This window comes from Aquarana catesbeiana, linkage group LG01 (assembly GCF_042186555.1).
Source record: "Aquarana catesbeiana isolate 2022-GZ linkage group LG01, ASM4218655v1, whole genome shotgun sequence".
In the NCBI taxonomy this organism is placed as follows: domain Eukaryota; kingdom Metazoa; phylum Chordata; class Amphibia; order Anura; family Ranidae; genus Aquarana; species Aquarana catesbeiana.
Genome location: NC_133324.1, coordinates 835255104 through 835278419, shown reverse-complemented (window position 1 = coordinate 835278419; position 23316 = coordinate 835255104). Strand labels below are relative to the sequence as shown.

Below are 23316 nucleotides of genomic sequence, written 5' to 3'. Positions count from 1 at the left end.
CCCCATGCTCCACATTAGTACACTTTGGCGTAAATTATCAAGGCTTTATAAGCTATGCTCAGAAAGCTCACTCCTCACATCGTTCCTCTACAACCCCAAGCTGCCTGCAGGCCTTACTCACCAGATGTCTTATCTGTGGGCGATGAGGAATCTGTTCCACTTCGGTCATTTGGTGCACCCATGCACGCACAGATTGCTGTCCTTCACGGAACTCCAGAAAAAATTTGATTTACCGAGGCAGGTGTTCTATGGATACTTGCAAATTAGGCACTACGCTCAATCAATCGCCCCGAATCTACAGTTCTCGGCCCCATCACCCTTTGAGGGACTGATGTTGGAAGGCTCGACCAGACGAGGGCTAATATCCGATATTTATCGGATACTGAACTCTTATAACTTTACAGACCGTGGCAAACATCCGTACATGACACGCTGGGAGAGGTTCCTGGGGGAGGAGATCCCGGAATCTACCTGGAAGACGATTTGGACCCAGGCGGCTAAAAGCTCATTATGCACACTGTACAAAGAGAATGCCTACAAAGTTCTTTTCTTCTGGTATATGACGCCTGATGTCCTCCACACCATTTTCCCATCTAGCTCGGATAGATGTTGGCGGTGCATGAAGGACAGGGGGACCTTATATCACATCTACTGGTCATGTCCCAAAATAGCTCCTTTCTGGACGGAAACGCAATTATTGTTGAATCGCCTACTGGGCGTCCAGGTCCCCAAAGTCCCGAAATTGTTTCTTCTTGGTGTGTCCGGGTTACGTATATCCCGACACTCCAGGAAACTGCTAGGTCATGTCCTCACAGCAGCGAGATGCCTGGTAGCCCTCTATTGGAAGAAACAGATTCCACCCTCCCAAACAGACCTCTATACCAGAATAAAGGACATAGAGCTAATGGAGAAAATGACAGCCAGGATACAAAACAGAATGGAAGCTCATGACATGGTCTGGGAGGAATGGCACAGGCGGGAGGACCCGCCCTAGGCCTGCGGCCAGACCCCCCCCCCCCATCTCCCCTTCCCCCTCTCATCCCTCTTTTCTTCTTTCTTCCTTTATCTTCTTTCTTTCTGTAAAATGCTAAAACATATTCAGTTCAATGATGTTACTAGCTGGTTGACAGCCTTAGATGATATGGAATGTGTTATACCACTACTGTGTCTGGATGACTATCATCAGAAGCTCAATGTTTATAGGATGGACTGTCTACCGGCTGCACTTAATTATAAGCGACACTACTGTTCTATGTATATATATGTCTTTATGCTTAATAAAAATTGTTATTTGAAAAAAAAAAAAAAAAAGAAATCTATATTTGTGGGAGAAAAGGACGTCAATTTTGTTTGAGTACAACGTCGCACGATCGCGCAATTGTCAGGCAAAGCAACTCAGTGCTGTGCCAAAAAAGGGCTTGGTCAGGAAGGGGGTAAATCCTTCCGGAGCTGAAGTGATTAATCGAAGCTCCAGCCCCCTCACTAAAAAATATATGTATAGTTTATACTATAAAAAGAAAAAAATGCCATGCGCTGCTAAAGTGTTTGGGTTTGACTTGAAGAAAAGGTGGCAACCCTAACCTCAATGTAACTACTGTACAAATACAATGTAACAATAATGTAGTTAGATCCTATTTCTCAAAATAGCTTCTGAATACTGTTCGGAAGCTTCATTTTAGATAGGAGCGGCTGAGACCACTCCTATGATACACAGAACAAGTCTTTTTGACTGCCAGGATTAGAGGACGATAGCAGCTGGGAAAAAGGAGCAGGGGAAGGGGCGTAAGTGTAGGAGACACACCTAAGAAATTTTGTAAAACAATTTTTAAAGCATATCTTCTACGTCCAGGTTTTGGAAGTGGTAATGTACATTTATTTCTACTTTACCTTTTGGAATTTCATATGTAAATCTGTGACCTAAAATCCAAATGCAACCTATTTAACTTTAGGTTGCAATACTGCAAAATATTTCAAAGTTTGAGAAGTGGGCCAGGAGATACTTGGAATGGAGATCTCATGGGTTTCGTCCTAAAGATACTGTATGTGAACAAGCTGAGCAATCAAACTGTTCAAAATTTAACCAAATCTGACTCTTTTCTACTTCATGCTAAAATTACTAGCTGTGTTAAGTGTATTATAGGCAAAAGTCTTGATAGTCTCTAATTCTGTTGCAAAAAAGATCAAATTAACTATAACGTTTTTTGTAGTCATTTCTATTTGCATTGAGAACAGACATGCTCAAAATCCTATACAAATTTTCCTTCTTAAACAGTTATCACCATAACATTTGTCTCAATTAGGCAATTTCGCTTAAACACTCTTGCTTTGTTGACAGCTTTAAAATATTTGATTTCCCATCACTTTCTATTCATTAGGACCAGGACCAGTGAGGGTGAATCTTCTCTGTGTGGACGTAGACAGCAATAGCAACTATACAGAAGGTCCAACCCTTCCACACACTATCCAAACCTTAAAATAAGTTTTGCCTTCACATACACTTTAATCCCCAGTCTATTTAGCTAATAAGACACTAAACACCTCCTACAGAACATGTTGTTATTGAGACTTTGTTCCATTGCACTGGGACCTTCAACTAGCATTTATACCCAATGGTATTCTTGGGATAGGAATGCCTATTTCATATAACAGGCTGAAAGTAATTTGTCCTTAGGGTATGAGCACAGTGCTGTAAAAAAACAGGAGAATGGCTATTACCTAAGCAGGCAATAAGGATTCTGGGAAATGTAGACTACTGATGAAGTTTGGAGCAATCTGTTTCTATGGTGCGATTAGAAGAAACCTGAATTTCATAGAGTAGTTATAGAAAATCATGTATAACTGCAGATGAGGAAAGGTCACTGAGGCTCACAGAGAGTGGGGATGTAAAGTGGTTGTGGTCTCTCTGCTCCCATCCAATTCCCAATGAATAAATGTTCTGATATGACAGGAAGGGCTATATCTTTGGCAGCCATTGCCATCTACTCAGTCCTTTATCAATATTGATTTTGAGTAAATAAGAGAGGAGATGGGACAATTGTTGTTAGGGATCTATCACTGCAAGGAATGAAGGGCAACGACTGTCAGATCCAATAATGTAACTGATGGGGAGTAAACCAAAGCTACCAAGCCTGCCAAGGTGACCCCCCTGTTATTTTTTTTCCACATAATTCATACTAAAATGAAATTATCTGTGAAAAATAAGACCAATTTATCTGATCTGCACAAAAATATCATTTATCTGTGAATAGTCATATAATACAGTCTGTGCAAGCTATGAATATGTTCAGAATTTTAAAATGACAAGCAGGCACAACCATCACTCTGCTGTAGCTGCTCCCAGTGGAGCCTGTCATTTGTATCTCTGAGATAACTCCACTAAGGCACCTGTTTTCTATCATTATAAAAGCAATACAATTCTCACTTATAGTATCAAGAACAAGAGTGTCACATCTATTTCAGTTAAACAAATCTGTCATCGTTTTTGAAGATATATCTTTGTAATGTGATTGATTTGACAGATGTTATATGGGCAATATTTGTTATTGTTAAAAATACATCTGCCCTAATTTCATTCAACGCTCGCCAACTGTCATTCATAGCTGAACTTAGATTTCTGCACTGCTTGCTCTATTTGCATTTTTCACTATGCATCAGTGAAACACACTAACTACAGGAATCTTCCAGGGGCTTAGAAATCATGCCTGTTCAAATTTGGCGTATGCACTAAGTAACGACTTGCCGTCATTACACAGCCCAACGAAAAAAATCTTTTTTCTTGTTGCCTTTCTTATATGACCTGTTTCTGGCGTTATTTGGGGTGCTGATTCAGAAAATTGCATTGGCTAGACTGCAACAGCTCTAGTTTCTTGATATGGTCAAATTTATTAAATTTTTGAATCAGTTTTTGAAAAGATCTTGCTGATCAACTTGTTCTTCTGTTACCTTGTTTGTGTTTTTGCATACAAGTTAGCAGTGTAAGTCATTAACTGTATTATAGGTATAATTATAAAGGAGGTGTGTGTATATTGCCACTCGTATAATTTCATTTTTGCAGATCGAGCATCATAGAGGTTATGGCTACTTCATGACGGCGGTGCCTAAAAATAATAAATAATAATAATAAAAATGACATAAATCTATCCCCTATTTTGTAGACGCTATAACTTTTGCGCAAACCAATCAATATATGCTTATTGTGATTTTTTTTTACCAAAAATATGTAGAAGAGTATATACCGGCCTAAACAGAGGAATTTTTTTTTTTTAATTTGGGATATTTATTATAGCAAAAACTACAAAATATTGGGTTTTTTGCAAAATTGCTGCTATTTTTTGTTTTCAGCGCAAAAAATAAAACCCACAGAGGTGATCAAATACCACCAAAAGAAAGCTCTATTTGTGGGGTAAAAAGGACATAAATTTTGTTTCGGTACAATGTTGCATGACCGCGCAATTGTCAGTTAAAGCGACGCAGTGCCATATCGCAAAAAATGGCCTGGTCAGGAAAGGAACAAATGCTTCTTGGGCTGAAGTGGTTAATAACTTTTAACCCAGGAGTATTCAGGAGGGGAGGAGGAGGGGTTTTCTCATCTAAGCACATTCTCCTGCATCCATGCTTGAACTAAAGGCAGATGGATTCCAGGAAGTAAATGCTAAATGAATCATTTGACCTTATTCAAGATGGCCACTGCCAGAAATGCAACTGGGTGATTTTTCAAAGTGATTTCTAAACAAAATAAAGCAAAGAGACATGTTACATAGTAGGTGAGGTTGAACAAAGACACAAGTCCATCAAGTCCAACCTATGTGTGTGATTATATGTCAGTTTTACATTGTATATCCCTGTATGTTGCAGTCGTTCAGGTGCTTATCTAATAGTTTTTTGAAACTTCAATGAATTCAACATCATTGCTGCTCTTACAGTAAAGAACCCTCTACGTAGTTTAAGGTTAAACCTCTTTTCTTCTAATTTTAATGAGTGGCCACTTGTCTTGTTAAACTCCCTTCTGTGAAAAAGTTTTATCCCTATTGTGGGGTCACCAGTATGGTATTTGTAAATTAAAATCATACCCCCTCTCAAGCGTCTCTTCTCCAGAGAGAATAAGTTCAGTGTTCGCAACCTTTCCTCATAACTAATATCCTCCAGACCCTTTATTAGCTTTGTTGTCCCTCTCTGTACTCGCTCCATTTCCAGTACATCCTTCCTGAGTACTGGTGCCCAGAACTGGACAGCATACTACAGGTGCGACCAGACCAGAGTCTTGTAGAGCGGGAGAATTATCATTTTATCTCTGCAGTTGATCCTCTTTTTAATGCATGCCAATATTCTGTTTGCTTTGTTAGCAGCAGCTTGGCATTGCATGCCATTGCTGAGCCTATCATCTACTAAGACCCCCAGGTCCTTTTCCATCCTAGATTCCTCCAGAGATTCTCCCCCCAGTGTATAGATTGCATTCATGTTTTTGCCACCCAAATGCATTATTTGCCATGTAGTTGCCTACCCCATTAATTTGTTTAGATCTTTTTGCAAGGTCTCCACATCCTGCGGAGAAGTTATTGCCCTGCTCAGCTTAGTATCGTCCGCAAATACAGAAATAAACGTAGATGAATGGGGGGAGTTTGCTTTGAATATTAAAAATTAGTAAATAGTGTTTTTGGATTGTGGTGCTCAGATGCAGTGAAAATCCGCTTTAACCATGCTCTAAAACACATTTTTCTTTGCACATGGTGGATTTAATATAAACGTGTTTGACATGTTTTTTCAATATGTACTTGCTGGTACCAAATTTTAAATGTATATTTGTAGCCCCTAGAGAACACAACTACAGTTTGTTAGACAATCAGCAGCCTTCCTGGACAACTGTTTTGAGCATGACTTGCAGGACAAGCTGTTTGAAGAGTCAATAATCGTATTTACTATTTAGAGCTAAAAACAGTTTCCAAAGAACTAATTCTGTGTAGCCAGTTCTTTTATTTACATACATTTTCCACCCCGCACAGCAGATGGGTGACAAACATAGTTCCCAATTAAACAGTTCAACTTCCGGTTCAGCTATTCTGCTTCCTATGTTACCTCTCCGCCTTTCTCATTGGACAATAAATCAGCATCATCACCTTTGTCTGGTAGAGAAAAAGAAGAAGAGGAAGGTGGGACTTTAAATGAAGCAAGCAGTCATATGAAGAGTCAAAAAAGTGGGCGTTTATATGTGTCAGAATAAAAATAGTAATGCAAGGTAATGATTAATATCGCAATAATTCATCTACTGTAAATACATACATAAAAAAACATAATGACACATTACAATATAGAAAAATTATGGGTACACCTCTTGACTTCCCATCAATTGTAGGAATGAATACCATAATTTACAAAAAAAATTAATGTATGATTACAAAAGATACATGATTCTGATAAAAGATGATGAGTACTCACAAAATCACTGTATATAGAGAGTGCGACACTAAGAACTGGAAGCCCCCCTGAAAGGGCATCATGTCCAGGAGCTGTGGCTGCATGCATCGTATGCATAGCCCATGCAAGGTGACATCCAAGGATGCAGATATCCCTGTAAGGGCAATTTCCTGCATGTGACCGTAGGTGTTTCCCATAAATGTCTTGAGGGACTTCTATAAAAAATGTGAATGTGTATATTAGCATGTATAACAAGGTCCTTTACTCAATTTGAGAGCAGGATATGTGAAAATATAAGTGAAGCTCAAACAAGAAGGACTGGGGAGTAGGGAAATGTAGTAACAATTGGCAAAAATTAGATTAGGGATGGAGGCACGCAGTTCATACATTATAGTTAGATTTAACAAGTATTATTTATCATCTAGTTTTATAGTCTCCTCATACACTGTGCTGTTAATGCCACATTGTCTGGATCCATGAGCCGTTTTAACTCCCTTCATTCCCGGGAGCTGTGATGCACACCGCAGGCTCTCCCCCCTCCCCCCCCCTGGGGCGGGCGAATATCTCCGCGCTGTGCATCAATGTCACGTCCAACACACTCATTGAGTAACGCCACGCCAACAGTGTTTTACAACCGCAGCACGTGTGAGGGGGTTTTCACGCCAAATGCCAGGCAACTTGGTCGCTCGGATTTGGGCGCCTCCCCTCCCTTTGCATGCTTAGCGTGGCATTTGGGGGTGTGTAGCGTGTACGCCCTTATAGGTTCCACCTGGGGTGGCTGATTCGTCCTGTTGGCATTTCCAGACAATCCTCACCACTTTCAATCACGGTTCCGCAGGTTCCAGCACCAGGTATCTCCTCATTCAACCTTAGCCCCATTTTGCACATTGACACTGGTTCCATTTGGGTTCCCATTCTGATGTTTGTTTTTGCCATTTTTTTTGCCAATTATTACTACATTTCCTTACTCCCCAGTCCTTCTTGTTTAGGCTTCACTTATATTTTCATGTATCCTGCTCTCAATTTGAGTAAAGGACCTTGTTATACATGCTAGAGGATCAACTGCAGAGATAAAATGATAATTCTCACACTCTACAAGACTCTAGTCCAGCCGCACAGGGAGTATGCTGTCCAGTTCTGGGCACCAGTACTCAGGAAGGACTTACAGGGATATCTGCATCCCCAGATGTTGCCTTGCATGGGCAGTGCATGCGATGCATGCAGCCACAGCTCCCGGACATGATGCCCTTCCAGTTCTTAGTGCCGCACTCTCTATACAGGATTTTAGTACTCTATATCTAATGGTATATTTTCCCCTTTTGGATTTCTCTTCCAAAAGATAGTTATTTAAGAATTTTTACATTGTATTACAGATGTACACGTTTGCTCCTGAAGAGTTGATAAAATTCCATGAAACGTGTTGAGCTTTTGTACTTAACATGTTTATATCGAGCATGTGTTTATCATCATCTTTTATCAGAATCATGTATCTTTTGTAATCATATATGATTTTTTTGTAAATTATGGTATTTATTCCTACAATTGATGGGAAGTCAAGAGGTGTTGTACCCATAATCTTTCTACATTCACATGTGTCATTATGTTTTTATATGTATGTATATAGATGAATTATTGCAATATTAATCATTACCATGCATTACTATTTTTATTCTGACACATATAAACACCCACTTTTTTGACTCTTCATATGACTGCTTGCTTCATTTAAAGTCCCACCTTCCTCTTCTTCTTTTTCTCTACTAGACAAAGGTGATGATGCTGATTTATTGCCAATGAGAAAGCTAAAGGCGGAGAGGTAACATAGGAAGCAGAATAGCTGAACCGGAAGTTGAACTGTTCAATTAGGAACTATGTTTGTCACCCATCTGCTGTGCAGGGTGGAAAATGCATGTAAATCAAAGAACTGGCTACACAGAATTAGTTCTTTGGCTCTAAATAGTAAATACGATTATTGACTCTTCAAACAGCTTGTCCTGCAAGTCATGCTCAAAACAGTTTTCCAGGAAGGCTGCTGATTGTCTAACATACTCTAGTTGTGTCCTCTAGGGGCTACAAATATAAATTTAAAATATGGTACCAGCAAGTACATGTTGAAAAAAACATGTCAAACACGTTTATATCAAATCCACCATGTGCAAAGAAAAAAGCAAACTTCCCCATTCATCCATCTCTTTGCTTTATTTTGTTGAGAAATCACTTTGAAAGATCACCCAATTGCATTTCTGGCAGTGGCCATCTTGAGTAAAGTCAAATGATTCATGTAGTATTTACTTCCTGGAATCCATCTGCCTTTAGTGCTCTACTCATGGGTTAAAAGTTATTAAATTAAAACAAGTAAATATGATATACTTTCTTATCTATTTACTAATGCTAGCAGCATGAGGATTAAAAAAAAACAATGTTGATTGGGAGAGTGAACATCTTTACATGTTACATCACTGGCTGCTTTCGCCAATAAGTAAGATGAGCACACACTGATGCGCTGCATTTTTTTTTGCCATAGTGCAGATGCAGCACAGTGTACCCTGCGGGTTTCGTGCGGGTTAGCTGCGCTTTTTCCTAAACTTCTATTATGTCCCACAGTGTTGTTGTGCTTTCTGAAATTGCACCTAAAGTCCTGCATGCAAGACTTTTGGTGCACTTTTAGAAAACGCACCAAAACCACGGAACACAATAGAAGTGTACAGAAAAGCACAGCTAACCCACAAGAAAACTGTGGGTACACAGCCAAAAGCACTGCGGATCACTGTAAAGCCGTCCTTATAGTAAAAAATCATCGGCTGTGGCCAATATATTATTATATGGCAAAAAACTGCACTGAGTTGGGAGATTAAAGTGGAAGTCCACCCTAACACTAAAATCTCTAAATCTACAGGCATCCACGATCTAAGACTAACCTATCTTGCCCTGTAAAGAAGAAATTGCTATACATATCGGACCGATCTCCATCAGCGGAAGCTCTGCAGAGGAGACAGCCAACAACAGCTGGGAAATGAATGGAAAATTAGTTACTATGGGGCTCCAGTTGTTAGCTGCCGCCTCTGCACCCGCCATTAACAGAGAAGCCGCCGCTGACAGCTCAGCCTGGGACCGGAGCGGCTTCAGAAAAGCTACGTATAGCGATTTCTACTTTACAGGGCTAGATAGGTTGAGTCTTAGATCGTGGATACCAGTAGATATTGAGATTTTAGTGTTAGGGTAGACTTCTGCTTTAAACACTGACTTTTACTGTACAGTACATTTTTTATTACATTGTAAACGCATAAATACATTAATCTGAACACAGAGATTAGCCGTGGGAAAATGTTACATGATCAGTCAACTTTAGGCTCATGCACTTGCGCACAAAGAAAACATCACTTTCAAAAACTTACAGTGTGTCTTTTTTTTCTTGAACACATCTCTTTTATAGCCAATGTGCACAAGCACATAGCAAAGTTTTTTTTTTCCTTGCGCGTGATTGGGTACTCTTTGCAAAGTGAAGCTTTTCCTCATTCACTAAGCTCTGGAGCAACTGCATTGGCAGAGTGCACAGTCTATTTTCTTTAGTAAATCAACCCTTATACATCTTGGTGGATGCTAGGAACCTGATAAGCTGTAACTTGTTTGCCAGCGTCTTAATAAACCAGGTAACCAGGTAACCTTGCAAACCTCTCAGGATTGATCATTCAAATAAATCCATTACCTGTCTCTAGCATTTCAATATACATGTAAGCCAATGGTGAAATGGAGAACCATCATTCTGACATTGCTAACATAACACATGTCAGCGCTAAAACAGGATACTCTATATTTTTAGATTCTACAGTCTAGTAGTAGTTCCATTTCCAATAGCAGAAACACATCTTTGACAATATTTTGTCACATATCATAGAAATATCAAATATGTCACAGATAATAATTGATCGCCTAGTAAGTGACAGTAGAATTAAACACATGAAGACACAGACACCACTAGACAGGTACAGGCATAAAGCATGCAGAAAGAAGCAAATGAATTACAGTACCTCTCCCTGTGTCCACGACAGCATGAAAGAACAGATAGGGCAAGTTAGGAAAACGGTTGATAAAATCGCAGAGAAGCAAAGCACAAAGCATCACAGGCACACGGTGTACGCTCCACACTGAAAGCTTCAGGGCTTCAGTGAAGAATGCATTGCTTTCCTAGGCTGGTATAGCAACAAAGCAGCTGAAGCATGACTGTATACAGATCTAAGGATGCAGCATAATATATTGGTAGAAAAGCCTGATTCCTAAAGAACACTGTGCTGCTGCAGAGGTTGTTATAGAGAGGAGTAAAGAGAGAGTCCAATGCAAGCAGCTGGATAAGAAGATGCAGCATATGCATGTGAGCAGTGCAACCTTATCAGGATCTCCATGGAACAGATGAATGGGGGGGAGGTAAGGCGAGGTAATAAATCACTCTGGGTTCAGTAGCATCAAGGCGGCCACACTTCCTCAGTCTAACATGAAACTTATTTCCATGTGTCTCTAGACAAATGATGATCTACAGCCCTGCACACGTTTATTGTTTCGGGATGGAATATTGATTGTCAGTCTCTTTCAATGTACTGAATATATGTTTAAGGAATGTTCTAAACAGATGATCTCTGTATATGACTGAAGGCATCCATTCTCTTCTTTTATCACGTTAGGCTCTAGGAATCCAACATAAGGCATGGGTATACCAAAATCAACATTTGAAGCTGAACTCTGGGATAAGCAAATATTGTCTAAATATAGGAGGCATAAGCATTCTTACTTAAATCTTGGTGTGCTTTGTACATTTCTTTCAGTGTGCAGTAATCCGGTATTAAAATTTGCCTCTGTGTATGAGCTTCCTGTAATAAAGACCAGTCCCTGCTGCTCTCTCCTTGTGCAGGATGACTGGTCTTGTCCCCGTCCCCTCCTGTAGTTTTCTGCAGGCACCCGGTAGTGGGTGTGTGCTCAGTCCATCCCACTGCTCTGCTCTCTGCACAGGATATGTACAGCACAGGGATGATATCACTGCAATTTTACGGGGTAATATCTGGGTATGCAACAACATTTGGTCCACACAAAGTGGTTTTATATATTTTATTGGCTATTAAAGAATATATTTAAATGAAGATTTTATTGCCTAAAGTTTGGGTTAATTGATATAATAAAGTGCCTATTCTAACATCATTTACCAACATTCTAACACTAGGATATCAACACAATCTGAAACCCATCATACTAAGGAATTAGTCCCGTACTATGTATGCACTACTCACTCTAGTTAGAACACTAATCAGTTAATAATTAATAATCATATTGATATAATAATAAATAATATTAGTATATTAATAATGAATAATCAATTAAGTGGGTAGATATTTCCAAGGTGGCCATAGATTTTAATGGCACAAAGTTAATTTATGGTATGGTTGTCCATCAGTGTCAGACAGTCTATTTCTATTCCTCACAGTCTGTTTTGCAGTATCTATAAATATCAGGTTTTCAGTGTATTTATCAACTTTTGTAAGTTATAGGAAACAACTCCCATTCCATCATCTTTATATATGACATATACAAAATATATTCAGAAACTCTATAAATTCATGAATCCTAATACCCTTAGGCTGGGTTTACACTTATGCGAATAGGATGCCGGTTTTCCCCACATCCAATTCGCGTGACTCTCAATGGAGCCGGTTCACACAGCTCCGGGGCAACCACAGTTTGCACTGGAAAAGGGTCCTGTGCATCTCTGGATCCGTTTCAGGTCTGAATACAGGCATCAATTTGGATCGGATTCGCACCTGAAATGGAGAACAGTGACGCACCATACCCCCTGCTCCTAGCCGCAGTCGCAGCTAGTGTGAACCGGGCCTTAATCCCAATACAGTAGATGTACATTATTCCACTTATCAACATTTCGTTCTGTGGCTTACATAGGACCTAGGTACCATGTGCATGTCCGGCTACACATTTGAAAGCTAACAGGTTGCCGGAAAATATTTCCTCACTACTCTCAGCACTGTGCTGGTGAACAAAGAAAGCCCTTCTGTTAAAGAGGAACTTCAGCCTAACCTAGGGTTGCCACCTGTCCAGGATTCACCCAGACAGTCCAGGTTTTGAATCTTGTGTCTGGGTTTCAGGCGGACTGAGATCCGGACACATTATTCAGACCAGCTGTGGCTCCCCAAGCAACCAATATAGTCACACACAAATCTGTTGCCATCCGGGAGCTGCGGGCGGCTGTCTGGGGGCAGATTCGGCATCACTGGGGGGCAGGGCGATGATGTCAGCCAGAGCAATTTGGCTACCCCCACTCTTCACTGCTGCACGCTATGCGCACCACATTTCTACTCTCCTTGGGGCACCCAAAGGTGTCCCAGGCCGCTAAAGTGTTTAGGTTTGGGTTAAAGAAAAGGTGGGAACCCTAACCCCCCCCCCAAGATTATCCTCAATTCACATACTCAGTGGATCCAGCATTGACCTGCTATGATCCGCTGTTGCCACTCGTCTTGTCCCACACCGCCATCTTTGTTGCTGATATCATCAAGTGCTGGGTGCATCTTCAGGGTTTAGAAAGCTCAACCCCCTGATGAAGCATGTCAGGTGTGCCTTCTTCAGACTCTGTGAATGCAATATGAGGCTTCAGCGCAGAGGAGATGCCATTATTGCCTAGCCGAGGCTGTGTGGCTGGTAAACAAGCAAAGAAAAAAATATGCCATTTTAGATGGGGGGGGTGCAATGATGTTAAATACATCCAGGGGGTGAAGGTTCGCTTTAAGTTAGTTTGTATGAACTGGTGTCAGACTGCTAAATTGTAACTGTATGAAAAGAAGGGGCACTCAGTACAGATAATATAGCAGGCTGGACAGCTCTCTCCTTCAAGTCACTGAGATTTCAAGCTTCACAGCATAACAGATTAACCTTTAAATGGTAACTGCATCTATTCTAATGGATGTCTAGCTATACTACTGAAGAATATTTACTATAATATCTATAACATTACATACTGTAGTGTTGTATCATGTTAAGTGCTACCAAAGCACTGCTTGAAGATAACAGTGCAGGTAACTTGTCCCGAGAGAGAATGGAAAGACTTCTGAGGGAACCATTGCAATAAAATATCACAATAGATGATTGGGAAAATGTAAGGGACAGAGGCATCTTTCCCCTGATAATGTTCAAATGAGGTGACTGTCATCTTGTGTTTATAGATATCTCAAATCAGGTCACATACCCTGTGATCTGACTGTACAATCCCCTTTATGGTGGCCACACAATATTCAATTTTTTATCAATCAAAAAGATTGAATCCACAAACAATCAATAGCAGATCAATTATTCCTATCGGAAAAGATTGACCAGAAAAAAAAATTGTCTTTTATCAAAACCTGTGGCGGATGGTGGTCCAAATTTTAGGGGGGGGGGGGGGGGCGGCGCAAAACAGTCCTGACCCCCTGACTCGCACTCCCAACAACGCCCCCCCCCCCAGGCAGGCTTTTGCACTACATATTAGTTAGCAGATCTATAGGAGATTGCACAGACTGTATTGTGTATGCTCTGCTGAAAAAGGGGATTGGACAAAGTATGGTCAGCTTTAGGACAAGAAATATAGGAAATACCATTTCATATAGGAAAGAGGAGGGATAGCCAGGATATACACAACCAGCAGGAAGGGGTGTGCAGGGATGGATGGACAGGTAGGTGAGTAGGTGGGTGGATGGATTTATGAATGGATGGATGGATGGGTGGATAGGTGGGTGGGTGGATGGATGAATGGACGGATAGGTGAGTGGGTGGATAGGTGGGTGGATGGATGGATAGGTGGCTGGATAGGTGGGTGGATGGATGGATAGGTGGGTGAATGGATGGATAGTTGGGTGGATGGATGGATGGATAGGTGGGTGGTTGGGTGGATGGATGGGTGGATGGATAGGTGGATGGATGGGTGGGTGGATGGGTGGATGGAAGGAGATATTTAATGATCAGGAGATGGTAGATCTGCCTGTCAGTGTTCTGATCCAGCACAGATCAGTGTACAATGAAGGAAGATTGTCTTCCCCTCCTGCTGTCATCTCCTGTCCTCCCAGCACAATGTCACCATGCCATCCAGTATGATCAGATGCCCCCTGCCAGGGAGAAGCTCTGAACTCTGCTCTCAGACTGGGAGTAAATGCAGCTGGGTGAGAGGAGAGAAGAGGACAGCCCGAACAACTAGCATCACATTTAACACTAGCAGCCTCCTCCAGATATACTGTCCTGGGAATGCGCTAAAAGCTTCTCAACCCTTCACTGCCTCTGCACTCCCCTCTTCTCCTCCCCAGATCCACTACACAGGCAGCTGCTGCAATCACACTGCAGGTCTGAGAGCACAACACAAGTGTGCTCTGCTTAATCTTACCTCCTAGCAGCTTCTTCAGTGATTTGCCACGATCACCGGCTGACTCCTCTGTTCATGTCTCGTGTTCCATTGGACCAGCCAGAATGAGTCACAAACGGAAGTGATTGGCGGGTCCAATAAAAGCACCGCCCTACATCCTATGGACCCGCCAATCACTAACCACCACAGGACACATAATGCCAGAGTGGGAGTGCAGAGAGAGCAGAGCTTTGCGCTCCATGGGTAGTCTAAACGCCAGCCGATAGATTTGCTTGCCCGCTTCCCATAGCACCTCTGTGTCCGGTGCCCCCCCGCACACACTTAAAGGAACTTAAAAAAAAAAAAATTAGATGAGTAAAAAAGATGAGTAGCTTTGGGGGGGGGGGGGGGGGGCAGCGCCCCGCGCCCCTTATAAATGGGCCATTACTGATCAAAACACATATGGCCACCATTAGACTTACCAACAACTAGAATCACAACTAGAATCCAAGGACCTACCATGATGGATATACAGGAAATTGGAATAGCCTTCATATTGCAAATTCTACACACAGAATCCACAATAATATTGTAATTTGTGTACCTGGGTCTTTTATGTGCCCCCTTTCCTATATGGAGGATTAAAAGAATCTGGGTTGTCTGCTATTGGCAACCCAGACTAGCCTTTCCTAAAACAGAAGGCCTTAAAGCTGAACTGGGCAGCACAGTGGCTAGTTGGTTAGCACTTTCACCTAGTAGCACTGGGGTTGTTGGTTCAAATCCCAACCATGGTGCTACCTGCCTGGAGTTTGCATGTTCTCCCTTTGCCTGCGTGGGTTTCCTCCCACAATCCAAAGACATGGTGGTATGTTAATTGACTGCTCTCTAAATTGACCCTAGTATGTGTATGTAGGAATGTGAGTTAGGGACCTTAGATTGTAAGCTCCTTGAGGGTAGGGACTGTTAAAAGCACCGTATTAATTGGCGGTGTTATAGAAGTACCTGAAATAAACTCTGGGCACAAAAACTTTCATTCAAATATACAACCACAAATAATATAAACTCACTTTGTGTGCATCAAATGCCCTTGCAGGCCCAGATGTTACCATATAAAAGTAGCTGTAGCATCACAGCCTGTGCAGAGCTGTGGGAGGGACCCAGGAGGCCCAATCACCATAGGGTGCCTGCAGAAGTCTACAAGAGGAGGCGGATACAAGACCAGTCACCCTGCACAAGGAGAGAGAGCAGAAATGGCTGGTCTATATTACAGGAAGCTCCTGCACAGAGGCAAAATCTCACACTGGATTACTACACAGATCTGGAAGATATATCACACCAAGCTTAAAGTAAGAATACAAAGTACTCTTATTTCGTGGGGGAAAAAAATAGCACAGGGGCACAGAGGAACAAACAATGATTTCTTCAGACTAACAAAAGGCAGGAATCTGCAACAAAGTTTGTTAAAATCCTTATAATGTACATAGATCACCCAGAGGGGAATGTTTTTTTCTCCATAAAAGTGGAGTTACGCTTTAAGCCCACCGATTTATGTAAACCAGCAAGAATGAAATAACAAAGTGTTACATTCATTTCTTTTATACCAGGTGTACAGGATTATATATCTACAAAAAAGTGTGGTTGTGGGTGAATGAAATAAAAGTCACATATTGGGCTACATCACTGACATCAGTCCACACAAGCATGATAGGGTCAGTCCACCCGAAAACAATTTCATTTCAGAATAAAAATTGACATGATGAATCACCCAGCAGTTTTTTATTCTGCCGGGATTCTGTTAGCTGATTCATTTATTCAAGATCTCAATGAAAATTCCAACTAATCCAGTTGGATTTTTTTATATATTTTACATTATTTACTATGCAGCAAGGGGAGTTCAGAGAGTGGCTGACATTATGCCTAAATAGTTCCTCTCCAGACTCTGCTTGACATATAGAGCAGAGTTCTCTGAACTCATCTGCACAATCCTTCGGGCCTAATGGGTGGCATGCCCATGATGCATACAGGAGCTGCTTAGCAGATGATAATGCAAGTGGACAAGGCATATCTGTAGACATTGTTTCGCAGAACCCATATAGGCAGCTGGAGTACATTGTGATTCAATACACACATCAGCAGCTTCCTAGAACCCTAGTTTTCCTTTACATGGAAACTGGAGCAGAGGGGGGTTACTGTGAGCACCTCTGTACAAACCTTTAATAATAAAGTAAAAAATATAGATTGTTTCCACCCCATATTTTCACCCGCTGACAGTTGGAATCTGACAGGTTGCTGTGATGAAAGACAGAGACAGGTCTTAGTAACACACTCTTCAGAATGTAACCCAGAAGTGTCATGCTATGTGTACAAGAAGCAAAGACACAGACAGACCACAGACATATCAGAACAGTCTACTGCCAGAAGGTGTTGCAAGCTACTTTATTAACACAGAGCCCTTCATCTTCTCAACTGTTTTTAATATTCTTATGTATGAAACAAAGGAGACGTCTAACTGATGACTTAATATTCAATCCATTCGCCAAAAGAAAATTAGGGATTAAAAAACAAAATGTTAGGAGTCTCCAGTAATGCTGTTAATTGGAGGAAAATTGGAAGTGAAATGCCAGTATATAGATTTTCAGCCAATATTACTTTCCTCTTTTGCTTTGTTGGCATGTAATTCCAATAAGGCTCAATGAAGCAAACATGATTTTATGACAGCACTGAGAATGCACAGACAATGTGAAAATCATTTCATATGTAGAGCTGATTACCGGATCGGAGCTGCACTGCCTAGGGAAAAGCTGGATTTTCATTACCAATTTTATTACATTCATAACATAGTACTGTGTGTGCCATTATAGGACACATGACCGTATACATGGCTGTTATCCTAAGTAACACAAAGGAAGCCAAAGAACAGAAGTTGGGGAAAGAGATCCAGATGTGCATAGCAATGGGCCCTTCAAACATGCTGCATGAAGTGATACATGACAAGCTTTTCACCCAAAGCAACATTGCTGTTCTTTGACACACAGGGGCTGTTTCTGATGAACAGTATTACAAGATGCACCAGAAATGTTGCCTCATAAATAATTTTTTCATACATATCAAAACCCTCCAGCAAAACTAAAGCCATTACTTATATCACATGGAAGGATAGTTTGCTGAGATATGTGGTTTTACTGCACAGTAGTTGAAGAGTAATTCTTGTTGGGGATCTTCTCAATAGAAATGGCTTGATTTCCATTAGATATTCTACACAGCCTATTTTAATCTTTTAGTAGCATAATAATTGCATAGTGCTGCATGTTACTCAAATCTAGGTTTTTTATACAAGCCATATAGGGAAGGGCATACATGCGGCGACTAGATACCCCTAAAACTTGAGAGCGAGATTTGGCTTAGGAGCCACATGGGTTAAAATGGTTGTAAAGGCAAAGGTTTTTTCACCTTAATGCATTCTCTGCATTAAGGAAAAACTGTATAATACCAGTGCCCCTCAGCCCCCTCTTCAAAGTGTCACTAAACCCACACCATTAAAAAAAATGTCAGTACATACTACATTACATGCTGTTCATACTCACTCAGTAACTATGAGATTCATTTTCTGTACTCTGCAAAAAACCTGGCTGATCCTTCTGTTCACTGTCCCCCCTCCTTGTCTGTGTCCCTGCAGCCTGAGATTGTGTATAACAGCTGTTGCCACTTCTACTGAGCATGCTTCAGTTTCAGCCCACTCCCTCCCTCCTCCTTCATGCCCACTAAACAGCTCTACACGATGGGGACAGGATTTTACATGTTGATTGATGGAGGCATCACCTCCCTGTAATTCTAAGCACATACAAACAATAGAAACAGGCTTGAGCGGTGTGAAACAGGCTGTGATTGCACAAAAATAATAAAGATTTGAGTTTAAATGCATATCTATTTGACAATTTAAAACATTTGATATTAATTATGTATTTTTCTTTGTAATTCTGAAGGCTGTTTTTATTTTTTCAACACGTGACCGGACTAGTAGCTCCTCCTGCTGATGTTTCCCTGCAGACAGGATGAAAGGAGCTGGGTTACATGACAGATGTATATTGATTATAGAAAACTTTTTAAAATGTTTTTGATTAAAGGATATAACAAAAATCAAAGGAATATAAAAATGATTTATTGGAGGAGCCAAGAGTGCCAACCGGGGATCCCAGAAGAGGAGATAAGTATAACATGTTTAGTATTTAACAAAAAAACAGCATTTCAACATTTACAAGCCCACTTCCAAAAAAAAAAGTTAGGACGCAGAGTAAATTCTACATAAAAACAGAATGCAATTATTTGAAAATCTTATAAACTCATATTTTATTCACTATAGAATAGAGAAGACATCAATTTTTTAATTGTACCATTTAGGAAAAAATAAGGTGATTTTGAAATTGATGGCAGTTGGGACAGGGCAATAAAAAGCTGGCAAAGTTGGGACAGGGTCATGTTTATCAAGGCATAGCACCCCTTTTCCTTTAAGACCCCTTTCACACTGAGGTAATTATCAGGCGTTTTAGCGCTAGAAATAGCGCCTGTAAAGTGCTGAAAAATGCCTCCCATGCCGCCTGCGTGTGAAAGCCCGGGTGCTTTCACATTGGGGCGGTGTGCTTGCAGGATGTTAGAAAAAGTGCTGCAAGCGCTTCGGAAGTGCTGCAACATGGGTGTTTTTAACCCCTTCTTTTGGGTTAAAAGCGCCCCGCTAGCGGGCGAAAAACGTTGCTTAAACAGTGGAAAAGTATCTCTAAAACGAGCAGCGATTTACCGCTAACGCTCGGGCGGCCCCAGTGTGAAAGGGGTCTTAACAACACTCTGTAAATGTCTGGGAACTGAGGAAACCAGTTGGTGGAGTTTTGGGAGAGGAATGTTGTTCCATTCCAGCCTCAGCATATGCTGCTCTATAGCTGGATATATATTTCAGCATTAATGGAGCCTTTCCAGATGTGCAAGCTGCCCCTTCCATACGCACTATTGCACGTTCATACCACCAGAGATGCAGGCTTTTGAACTGAGCGCCAATAACAAGCTCAAAGGTCCCTCTCCTCTTTAATATGGAGGATAATTGCTAAAAAGAATGTCAAATTTCGATTCTTCTGACCACAAAACAGCTTTCCACTTTGCAACAGACCATTTTAAACGAGCTTTGACCCAGAGAAGATGGTGGCATTTCTGTATCATGTTCAGATTTGGCTTTTTCTTTGCATGACAGACCTTTAACTTGCATTTTTGGATGGCATGGCAAACTGTGTTCACAGACAGTTATATTTGGAAGTATTAACAGAATCATGCCTGTTTTTAATGCAGTGCTGTCTAAGAATTGTCCAGATTCGCTGATTTTTTTTAGATGCAGCTTTTCAGATTGTCGAACCTCTGCCCATCTTTACTTCTGAGACACTCTGAATCTCTAAGATGCCCTTTTTGCCCAATAATGTTAGTGACCTGTTGCCAATCAACCTAATTATTTGCAAAATGTTCTTCCAGCTCTATGTTGTTAGTACCACTTATCCTGACAGCTTTTTGTTGCCCTGACCCAACGTTTTGAGATGTGTTGCTGCCATCAATTTCAAAATTACCTTATTTTTTCTTAAAATTGTACATTTGCTCAGTTTAAACATTTGATATGTTTTCTAGTTTCTATTGTGAATAAAATATGGGTTTATGGGATTTGCAAATCATTGCATTCTGTTTTTATGTAGATTTTACACAGTGTCCTAACTTTATTTTGGAATTGGGATTGTACAACCACTTTAAGTGCCAACTCTGTTCCTGCTAGCAGAGAGGCACCCTGTTTGAGGTTATATTATGAATGTAGGTAGCTTTCTGAGAATTAGTTGCAGGAGAGTAATAATATTTTTTCCCTGTGGGTGCGGCAGTATGGACCAGCATGTAAGCAGGGAGACCATGTTGTTAGCTTCCCCCCTGGAGGGAAGCTGAAGGTAGCTGGATGACATTCCCCTTCATAGAGACACTGAATTCTGTAACACCCCTCCTTAAGGCAGTTGTGCCATCACCTCTAGTGGAGGCTGACTTACTCTTTCCATTATTAACTTATTCAATTATTGAAAAGACACTTCCTTCCACTCTTGAGTGCTCCTTCCTCCTGGAAATGGACCTATGCATTGGGGTGACAGTGGGGTATATTGCCAGCTAAGCCTAGGATGAATGTGAGATTAATCCCAGGAGTGATGGTAAGGCCAGGCTGGGTTACCCTGCAGGTCTTCCTTAAAGCAGAACTACATTGTATCTGAGCAACACAAACCAAAAGTGCACTTTGATTCATTTTTAAGATTCAAAGCAAACCCCTCCATCCATCCATGTCTACATGCTTTATTTTGCTGATAAATCACTTAGAAAAACACCCCCTAGCTTTTCTGTCTGTGCCCATCTTGAGTAAGGGCACATGAATCATATAGCATTTACTTCCTGGAATCCATTTGCCCTTAGCTCAGGCATGCAGTCAGGAGGGTGTGCTTAGCTGAGAAAAACCCTCAGCCTCTCCTGAAGACTCCTGGGATGTATGACATCATTTGCTTAGGCATTGAAATCAGGAAGTAACTGAAGAAATTAAAAAAAAAAAAAGTTTAAAACAAGTAAATATGATACACTTTCCTATCTATTTACTAATGCTAGCAGCATAAGGATTCAAAAGAGTCAATTTTGATTGAGAGAGTAAAGTTCCACTTTAAGTGGAAGTGCTGGGATCCTGAGGGCCCCATGCTGAAAATACTAAAGCAGGATGACTGAGGCCATCCATGAGCCCAACAGGAATGGATTAAGGAGCAGTAGCCCTTCCCAACAACCAGACTCAATGGGGTTTATTTGCTAAAACTAGAGAGAAACCAATCAGCCTTCAGGTTTTATGGTCAACGCTTAATTGAACAAGCTGAAGTTAGAAGCTGATTGGCTAGCATGCACAGCTGCACCAGATTTTGTACTCTTCTGTTTTAGTAAATCAACTCCAGTGAATCGTATGCTTTGTCTTTGTGCAGTGCTAAAATGAGTTAACATTATAATCTTTGTTCAGTTCTACTCTCCCTTCCCCTATTAGCAACCTGTGCTCAAGTAAACAGGTGCATACCACTTAAAAAGAATATGTCAGGATGGAAAGGGGGGAGATGGCATTATTGTTATATACAGTACATTGAATATTGCAAGTAGGTTCAGGCTCTATTTATCCAGGCCAACTCACGCTAGGCCAAATAATCAGCACTCAGATAATATCATCTCCACTCCATGGTGTCCTGCGCTCTCCAGCTCTAAAGTTGGGAGGTTTGATAAAATGTCAGAATGCTTTAATGTTCAATACATGCATTAACTGCAGTAAATTTTGGTACTGTATTTAGAACAAGGCAAATTTAACTCAACAGCCTTAACAGACCTGCAGACCTTGACCAGTTCTTCCAGACTGCTAGCCCAACCTTTATTCAAAAGGCATCCAACTTTTTATCCTACTAAAACCAGAGCATAAACTTTGCCTTTGCAGGTTTTACAACACTGTTTAATAATACCTATAAAGCTTTGTTTCTCTATAGGTTTTCTTGCCCAATGCAGACTTTGCTCATTTATGGTGTTTAATCACGGATTGACGGATAGCACAATTAACCTGTGTAAAACACCTTGTTACAATGTTGTGATGAGAATTAGCACTGTAATGTTTACTTTCCACTATGTTAATTAAATAAATCAGGTGGCCTGTTCATTTCATCAGGGTGACCAACACTAAAAGTTATAGACATAAAACAAATACATGGTTAAATGCAAATGTCAATTGAATACAAAACAATCCAGTGTCCCGCAGCATTACATTTATATTGAAGTACTTAATCACTTTTATGTTTTATCTACTTGGGAATTTTTTTTATAGCTGCGAAGATATTGTGGAACTGATGGATTGCAACTATTAGATACATTACTTGGGTGCTGTGCTTTCGTTCAGTTATATTCTGTGGTTATAACTTAATAATTGTTAGGAAGTCATTAGTATGAGGTCTTGTTCCCACAGAATGAGTTAATAAAATCAATACACAAGAGCTTCCAGTTAAAACACAAAAACTGTATCCTGAAAGTAATGACTTCCTATCTCCCAAGGAATAAGCCTACTGTTATGGTCCAATTTGATACTAAGAAGGTATTTATCATTTTTATTATTTTGTATATATAAAATGCTGTGAGACTGTGCTGATAGTGGAGATGCTTCCAACTGCAAGTGACAAACTGGGGTGAAAGAATGGAGACAAACAACAAACTTCAATATGCAAATACAGCTTTAGAAACATAGAAGATTGATGGCAGAAATAGACTAATAATTAATTGTTTTTGTCTGATTACAGGTCTATGTTTATTCTAAGCATGTTTAAATTCACTTATTGTCGACTGACTTACTTTACCTTTACTGGAAGTGTGCTCCTAGCAACAATTACTTAATCAGTAAAATAATAAATTCTAAGGTTGGTCTTTCCTCCTGGGCATGTCTCCTACGTCTTGATCTTGGCTTCAAATTGAAAATACTGCCCTCGCCT

At 40.6% G+C, this 23316-nt stretch overlaps 1 protein-coding gene across 11 annotated transcripts in view; it reads right to left on the bottom strand.

The window, feature by feature from the left end:
- APBB2 (amyloid beta precursor protein binding family B member 2) overlaps positions 1 to 23316 on the bottom strand; it is a 488394-nt gene that overhangs the window by 71788 nt on the left and 393290 nt on the right. The window contains exon 1 of one of the 11 annotated variants that reach the window (XM_073608535.1): positions 10440 to 10777. The exons of the other annotated variants lie outside the window; for them this stretch is intronic. The gene's annotated coding sequence lies outside the window, so the exon portion shown is untranslated. Of the gene's footprint in view, positions 1 to 10439; positions 10778 to 23316 lie in introns of those variants that run through there. 11 annotated transcript variants of the gene reach the window in all.